The 8,119-nt window shown below is 40.5% G+C and overlaps 1 long non-coding RNA gene across 3 annotated transcripts; it reads right to left on the bottom strand.

Annotated features, from left to right (window-relative positions):
• Positions 1-420: 420 nt before the first annotated feature.
• On the bottom strand, positions 421-6,362 carry LOC146710487 (uncharacterized). Of its 3 annotated transcripts, XR_014919941.1 has the most exons (7): positions 5,995-6,362; positions 5,681-5,890; positions 5,309-5,387; positions 4,144-4,235; positions 2,297-2,454; positions 1,821-1,878; positions 421-898 (listed from the first exon to the last, which is right to left on the bottom strand). It is a non-coding gene; the product is annotated as an uncharacterized LOC146710487 (long non-coding RNA). The 3 variants fall into 3 exon arrangements; XR_014919940.1 differs by having other exon boundaries at positions 5,681-6,354; XR_014919939.1 differs by lacking the exons at positions 5,681-5,890; positions 5,995-6,362 and having other exon boundaries at positions 5,309-5,674.
• Positions 6,363-8,119: the final 1,757 nt, after the last annotated feature.

Raw genomic sequence — 8,119 nt, forward strand, 5'->3', positions numbered from 1 at the left:
CCACAGCAACCACCATAGCAACCGCCTAGCATGACCTTAGAAACATATTCTGTCTTCATAACTATCAAACACGTGAAATGATTTGCAAAGTGTGAAAGTGTTACAGCTGCAGAGAGCTATGGCGGCATCTTTGGAAGCTGTTTACATAGCTAATAATATACGATGTAACCATGGAGACAGTCAGTCACGCGAGCTAGCGGTGCACGTTTACTACAGTGAATAAGGTGATTGCGTGCACAGCGTCCACACGCTGCAGAGGGTAAAGACATTACTTCAATATTGTTTTATACTGATATATATTTGCCTTCTGTTGACCATCACCTCAGGTTCACCATCACAGTTTCAGCAGACAGATGCACACTGTCTAAATATCAACACATTCAAAAACTCATGTCTCAGAAATAAGCACAGCTGTTCATGTTTGTCATTAGTTTTATTTGTAAGAAAATTATGAACTTCACATTGTGCATCAAATAAAAGAACATTTTACAACTCTGAGTCAACAGAAACAGGAAACAGAAATGTCTCTAATGTAGACGTGTACAGTGTAGTGTAAGCATTAAAAGATCATAAAGGAAACACTAACATTTATGTGAAATAATTGTAATAAAAAATGAGCAGGTGCTTTATAGATGTAAAAGAAAGAATCTGAAAACAACACTTTTTTGGTCTAAGTGATCAAAGTAGAAAACAGAAGTGATGTTCAAGAACAAACCGTAGCTGCACTAATATTACACATCTCCATTGTTGTGGTGAACAGACATGTTGCTTTTAAAACCACATGCAGTGTGTGACCGTGACTGTTCACTGAGACCATGAACGCCACTTCGCTGAAGCCTTCGCCTTCTTCTTCTTCTTCTAAATTGGAAGCAGAAGGAGCACGAGCTGCTTTGATCTACTGAAATGAAAAAGCAGAACATCTGAGCTGAAACCATTAAGACAGGAACAAATTCAATGCAGTGTCTCAGGTGGCTTAGCCTGTTACAACTGTTGATACAAGCTAAATACGGTTAACACACAGTGTCAGGGAGCTCCAGTGTGGGAACTAGTGGCTTTAGGTTTGTAGTCATTTAACTTTCATCCATTCATTCATTTAATTCAGGAGGAAGAAATGTCAGGTTGGTGCAGGCTGGTTACATGCATTTGGTCCCATGCTGTCTTTAACTAAATGGCTTGGTTCACTTTATGGCTGGGCTGTATGTGGGGTTATATCATGTTATTTGGGCAGGAGTTCCTGTCCTCTGTTAGAATTATAAAGTTTCTCCATAAGTAGAGTTTCTAACTCTTCTAGCACATCTGTGGCTGACAGCTTTTTGGTGGCTCTTTTTACCCCACACTGGTTGTGAGTGTGTAAATAGCCCCACTAGTTCTTTTGGGTTGCAGTTAACTTGGGAGGAAGAGGTAGGTCTGCCATGACTAGATGAATAACAATTATCTGGGATACATAAATTTCATAATGCATGCATGTATCTCTATAAACCTGCCTGAGGGCTGCCATTTTTACATTCAGTTATTTCTCTGTTGAATCTAAATAATGAATGTGTTACAGTTAAACTGACACTGGTCAGTGTAAATGGCTCATTGGGACACAGAAACCTTTAAATTAAACCTGATATCTAGTGTCAAACAATATCAAAGCTGTAAAAGCTGTTTACAGTCAGAATTTATAAAACTATGATTGTAAATAAATTCAAACAAGTGAGCTTTTCTCTTTGTGCTGAATATCAACACTGTGACTTCTTAGACTGTAAGCTTTACTTTAGTGCAACCAGTTGTAGAAGCTGCCACTCCAAATGTCTTTGATAACAAGAAAAAAATACCTTTTCAGTCCACGGCCTGAAGTTCTTCTCTGACATCTTCTGCCATCAGCTTTGTCTTCTGGTTTGAAGACAATAAACCACAAAAAGATGATTTAGTCACTTTGTCTGCATCATGCAGCTCGAATGTGTCGTGTAACGATGTTGAATAGCCGTCGTTATCCCTCTGCTGTGTCAGTAGGATTGTACTGTACAGCATCTCACTGATATGTGAGGAATGCTAATGTAAACAGACTTACATCATTAAAATATAAAGTGCAGGAGATATTTAGATATTTTTATATTTATATTACATTTTATAGCTGACGGATATTACTAAATAGATAGAATTTACTAAATAGCTGGATGAAGATGAAAAATATGTCTATAATAACAAATGACCATGAGAGCCAGTAGAATTAATTCAACTGGACACTCGAAAGACGTCCTTAAATGCTCTTTAAGTGGCAGAACAGATGAACAAACAGTTAATTGCTTACTTGAGATGAAATCTGCTCAGCTACTTTGAAAACAGCTTCTAACTGGTTCCTCCTTTAACAGGATGACGGCTCAGGGGTAAGGCCATCATGCAATCCAGCAACCTTTATGGTTCTGCTTTGATTCACCAGGAACTATTAGGGAAACCTTCCAGCGCCTCCTGTGAAAGACACAGGCATAAACACATAAACATTTATTAACATGTTCCACAGTCTTCCACTTTGATTTTCTCATCCTGTGGACAACAACGTACATGGATGCAGGTTTATTGTTAACTTTTGTAAGGTTTATTTAGTGAACATATCCAGCTGCAGCTCCACTGTGATCCTGAGCTGGATAAGCACTTAAGAAAATGTGTCAATAAATGGACAAACATCAACATACTATAATTATCCAAACAGACGGGACCAATAATGCTTCACTGAGTTAGAGACTTCAACAGACTCTTCTATGTAAGAATGTCTCGTGCTGATAGACCTGCAAACTTGACAACAAAGGTTTTTCAGACTACATGTAGCTGTCCTCTATGTCAGCTCACACATTTACATTCATGTCACACTTATTTCTGCTTTTTGATTGATTGAATCTTTATTTTGAACATGTTGAAAAAGTATAAAAAAAAAAAAAAATAGAATTAAAAGAGACAAATGATCAAAGCAAACAAAAGGAAAACGAGCAACCACAACTCCAAATAACGTCCATGTTCAAAAAGGAGCAGGAAGAAGTATAAGCTTATTTAATCCCACCCCTTTTCCACTATCTAGTATCAATAGACTACAGAAATACTTCCTTGTAATTACATTATATGTTATGTGTAATTTTTTTTTTTTTTTTTTTTTTTTTTTTAAATATATACACATATATGTTTCTATCTATCCATACATACGTATATACACACATACGCACATATACACATTTTCAATAACCCTATTAACACCTGAAGGATGCACAACCTACAATTTTATATATATTTAATATATATATATATATATATATATATATATATATATATATATATATATATATATATACATATATATACATATATATATATATGTGTATATATATATATATATATATATATATATATATATATATATATACATATGTATGTATGTATGTATGTATGTGTATATATGTGTATATATATATATATATATATATATATATATATATATATATATATATATATACACACATACATACACACATACATACACACACATACACATATATATATATACATATATATATACATATATATACAAATACATATATACACATACACATATATATATATACATACATACATACATACATACATATACATACATATACATACATATACACATACATATATACCCATACCAACAAACCCGTGCATGCGCACACACATGAAAATATTAGACAAGAACACCCTATCAAATCTCTACCTTTTCCCTGTACCCTGTAAAAACCATATCCTTAAACCGCTTTTTAAACTGCGCCATGCTTGGACATTGCTTCATATCTTTACTTAGTCTGTTCCACAGCTTCACTCCACACACAGAGATGCAAAAACTTTTTAATGTTGTACTTACATTTTGATTAGATACCTTGAGTTTGTAAATGATCAGATTACATAATTGGAATACAATGTATCCAATTCAGGGTTGCAGGAGGATGAAGCCTATCCCAGCTGATACAGGACAAAGACAGGCTGCCAGTTTATCGCAGGGCTAACACTTAAATGTTTGATATTTCTTATAATAATCATAATTATGACTATTATTTAAAGGTTTCTTTATAAATACATTTTGATTTTTTTATAACCTCTAAAATATAAACCTGAGCCGTTTCAGATTCTGACCTCTGACCTCACTGCAGCTCCCTCTTGGAAGTACGTCTGCTTCTTGTCTACCCCCAGTGTTGACCGCCTGCCCTTGATATCACGTACTGTACCTGAGGAACAAAAAAGGACAAACACTTGCCTTCATTTAAAAGTACATTCATACAGAGGTAATCTATGGAAACACACTAGTTCACCCTTTGGGAGAAATCAGTTCCTGTGAAACATTTCTGTAAATGAACATCATGTGGAGAATGAATGAAATGAGTTCTTCAGGTGACTCAGCAGTCCCACACTGACAAATGAAATCTAGTTAAACTATTAAGCATATTTGCTCTTCTGAAATCTGTGTTAAACAACAACGAACATAAATTAGTAACAAAAATACAGCTGAGTAGAGGCTTTACAAACCACCAGCAGCCATAATGCTAAATTTTAATCTTCAAATGTTTCTGAGCCGTCTTCAACCTGCTTTTAACACATTGAAGTCCCACAGTCAATGCAGCCTGACCCAATCCTAGATGTTCAGCACACAGAGACACAGAGGTGCCGTTTAAAGTTTAGTGATAACCTGAGTCACTGATCATTTGCAGTATTACAGAGTCTGGCAGTCTTTGCATGATGTCCACGTCACTGTAAGTTTCTAGCTGACTCTCAGGTGTGACAGGTGTGCCAGCAGGAAAGAGTAATAATAACCTGCATCCTGAGGTTTGTCATGCAGGATTAAAGGAGCCAGGCTTTGTTCACACAGCTAGGATTGTATTTTACACTGACCCTGGGTCAGTATAAGTATCATACAGTTTAAACGAAGCACTGAAACTTGCACATATTTATTACAGATGCACTGAAGCTAATCGAGATATTTGCTGTCAATCTGTGGCTGCGATTAAACACTTTACTGGAAACTTTATTAACTAGTAACTTCATCAGTCATGACAGAAGCTAATATTTCTGTGCAAACGTCGTTTAAACAGTAACAGCTTTACTCCAATATAAGCTAACGTTTACACCGTAACTTTAAGCTAGCACCATAAAGACGGTAAAACACGTAATAACATCTACAAATGCATCTTAAAGCTGTTATATTAGCACTCGGTGTATTACTAACATAACCACATTAACATTGCTGACACTCGCTGACGTTTAATGGTCATTCTATAAATGCTGTCTGTTTAAATGGTCTTACCTGTAAACACTGCATATCCACCGGATTCCAGCCAGAGTGGATTCTGGAGTCTTCCACGCTCCTGTTAGTGATCCTCCATCTGGATGGATGAGAACAACCTTCTGAACAATCTAGCAGGAGATGGCCCATATCTATGGGACTGATTTGTGCTAATAACGCCCATTGTATGGACTGATAACAGCCGAAGCGGGTGAATAAAGTCACCCAGTAGCTAGCTGTGCCATTACCCAGCATACACCACTCCCTCCGTAAATGCAATAAACGATACAAAAGCATCGTTCTACCTGTTTTTCAGGTAGTTGTTTACATTATATAATTTATTGTGTTCTGTATACGTCACTACAATGTGATTTGGAAAATGTCTAAATATACCGACAACAGGCACTTCCGCAGCAATCTCTTCAATCGGAGGACCCTTCACGTCAATTCCCGACGCGAGGGGGGTACCCTGCGCGTCCATAAGTGCAGCAGAGGGAGCCTGACCATGCGTCACACGTTTGACGAGTTGGGAGTGAGAACGTGTTGATAATCCAGTTTTGAGATCTTTGATCTTTGAGATCTTCGTGCTTCGGCCACCAGATGCTGTAAAAGAGGACTGTGTTGAAAAGCTTCGAGTAATGAATCCTGTTTCAAATTATACGCGCCGATGCTTCAGAGAGCTTCATTTGGCCATTGCTTATATTTACCTTCATTTTTCGAGCCGCCAGTCGCAGTGAAACCATCAGCAGAGAAATGAGCAAGCCAGGTAATAGAAAGCGTGAGTTATAAGCAGCGACCCCAATCACTACTGCAAAGACACTGGCTCAAAAATGGCCCCGTGAGTGTGAATATGTGAGGTCAACACACACACACACACCCATGAGCCGCTGGATGTTTATCTCACATACACATGGGTATCTGCTGAGCTCTAAAAGAGCGAGAGCATGAAATTTGAACTTGCTGTCATTCACACATACAATCTTCTCCACTGGAACACGGACTGCACCTGCATCACGTGCATTAATATATGTAACATTAAAGTACTAGATTAATGGACAGGTTACATAAATGAACTATTTCTCCCACTTCAGTTCACACCTCTATTGTTACATACTATTTACAAATTAATTTCTCACTTCCATTTCCCGGGATGTAGGGTGGCCACGGATCAGGTATCAGAGCAATTCATCTACCAATCAGATGGTCAGTGGAACAATCTCCAGCTCCTTCTGTGGAAGTATCAACTATCCTTAGACAAGATACTCAAAGCACTGTTGCTCCCAGTGCATCCATCAGAGATAAAAGTACTTAGGTATAGATTTAAAAAACTGTGTGAATGTGTGCGATTGGGTGAATAAGCCTCACAGCAGAATGTGCTTCGAGTGCTCAAACTGAGTAGAAAACACTTCTTAAATACCAGTCCAGTTACCCGCCTATACTGTTTCATTCTGAATAAATGTCCCATGTCCTGTCCAAAATATAAACTGGCTTCAGCATGGCTTTCCCATCCTTGAGTTGAATTACTGTACCATCCCACCCCTGGCGCCGTTGCCCACCTCTCAATTTTAAATACACGTAGACATTGAGGGCTAGCAGGAGGGACCATGCGCTTACCTGCTGCTCTCTGGCAGGTAGCTCCAAGCCCTCCTGGGTTTTAAATGCACCTTAGAACACACATGCATCAACATTACAATGAGCGGGTGGAGGGAGGTTTGGAGTCTTCTCTCACCCCCGTTCTCTGCGACCTGCTGGAGCAGGGGGGGGGCTAGGACTAGGAGGAGGAGTTGGCCGTCCGACTGCGGTCTGGAGTGTGGGGCCTCCCTGCTGCTGCGGAGTCGGGGCGGTCTGCCTCTCCCCACCGCAGGGAAAAGGGTAACACCACCTGGGTCTGGGTGCAGTTCCCCCCTCCAGGGGCAAGGGTACCTAGACCCGGTTTGTAGAGTACGCTTGGGGAGTGTGATCGTGTGTACAGCGTCTCTTTATGTCTGTCTCCATGTTGGTTGAGTGTGGAGTAAGTGCATATGAGAGCATGAGGGTGGGAATGGATGTTTGTATCTGTGTGTGCCTGTATGTCTGTGTCTATATGTCAGGTTGGGTGTCAGGCACCACCTCTCTGGGGACATCTCAGGCCCTCCAAGGTTTGGAGGCCTATCTCCCCCCACCACCACTTCCCCTGCCAGTGGCGGACCCCCTCAGACATCGGTGCGTTGGTGGTTCTTTGTGTCCGGGGGTGGGCGTCCAGGTACACACCGGCTCACTCCTTGGCGGCCGCTTATCGGGGCCTGGAGCCTGGGGCTCGCTCGGGCCACTTCGGAGGTGGGGTGCCCCCGGCCTCTCGGCCTGGGGCTCGGTCACTCAGGCACAGCTGGCTGCCGGCGGAGCTCACGGGCGCGTCACTGCAACTCCCCCTGGCTTCTGCTCCGCGGCTGCTGAGTGAGCCCTCATCTGGGACTCTCCTCAGCTCTTTCTGGGACAGTGGCGCAGCTGCCCCTCTGTTGGTCTTCCTTGGTCTCTTGTGTTCTGGGGGCCTCTGGATGTCTGGAGTTTTGATCTCCTCCATACCTGCTTCATGCCCTGGAGGACGGGGCTGTGGCCCCCCCACACCCTCTAGCAGATCATTACATGAAGGAACCTTTTAAAAAAACAAGCGCGTCCATGCTCACAGGTGTACACACGGGTGATCACACCCACAAACTACACCCTTTTTGGCTCCTACCTCAAAGCACACTGTGTTCTGTCGATCTTACGTGCTGCACAATAATGTTTAATATTTAGTATTTACTGTCATATTCCCATATATCATTGTGATGTTGTTTATTCTGTTACTCTTGT

The sequence above is a fragment of the Copadichromis virginalis genome, linkage group LG4, assembly GCF_057382275.1.
Source record: "Copadichromis virginalis isolate Kocher_CV1m ecotype Utaka linkage group LG4, C_Virginalis_male_GT1.1, whole genome shotgun sequence".
Classification (NCBI taxonomy): Eukaryota; Metazoa; Chordata; class Actinopteri; order Cichliformes; family Cichlidae; genus Copadichromis; species Copadichromis virginalis.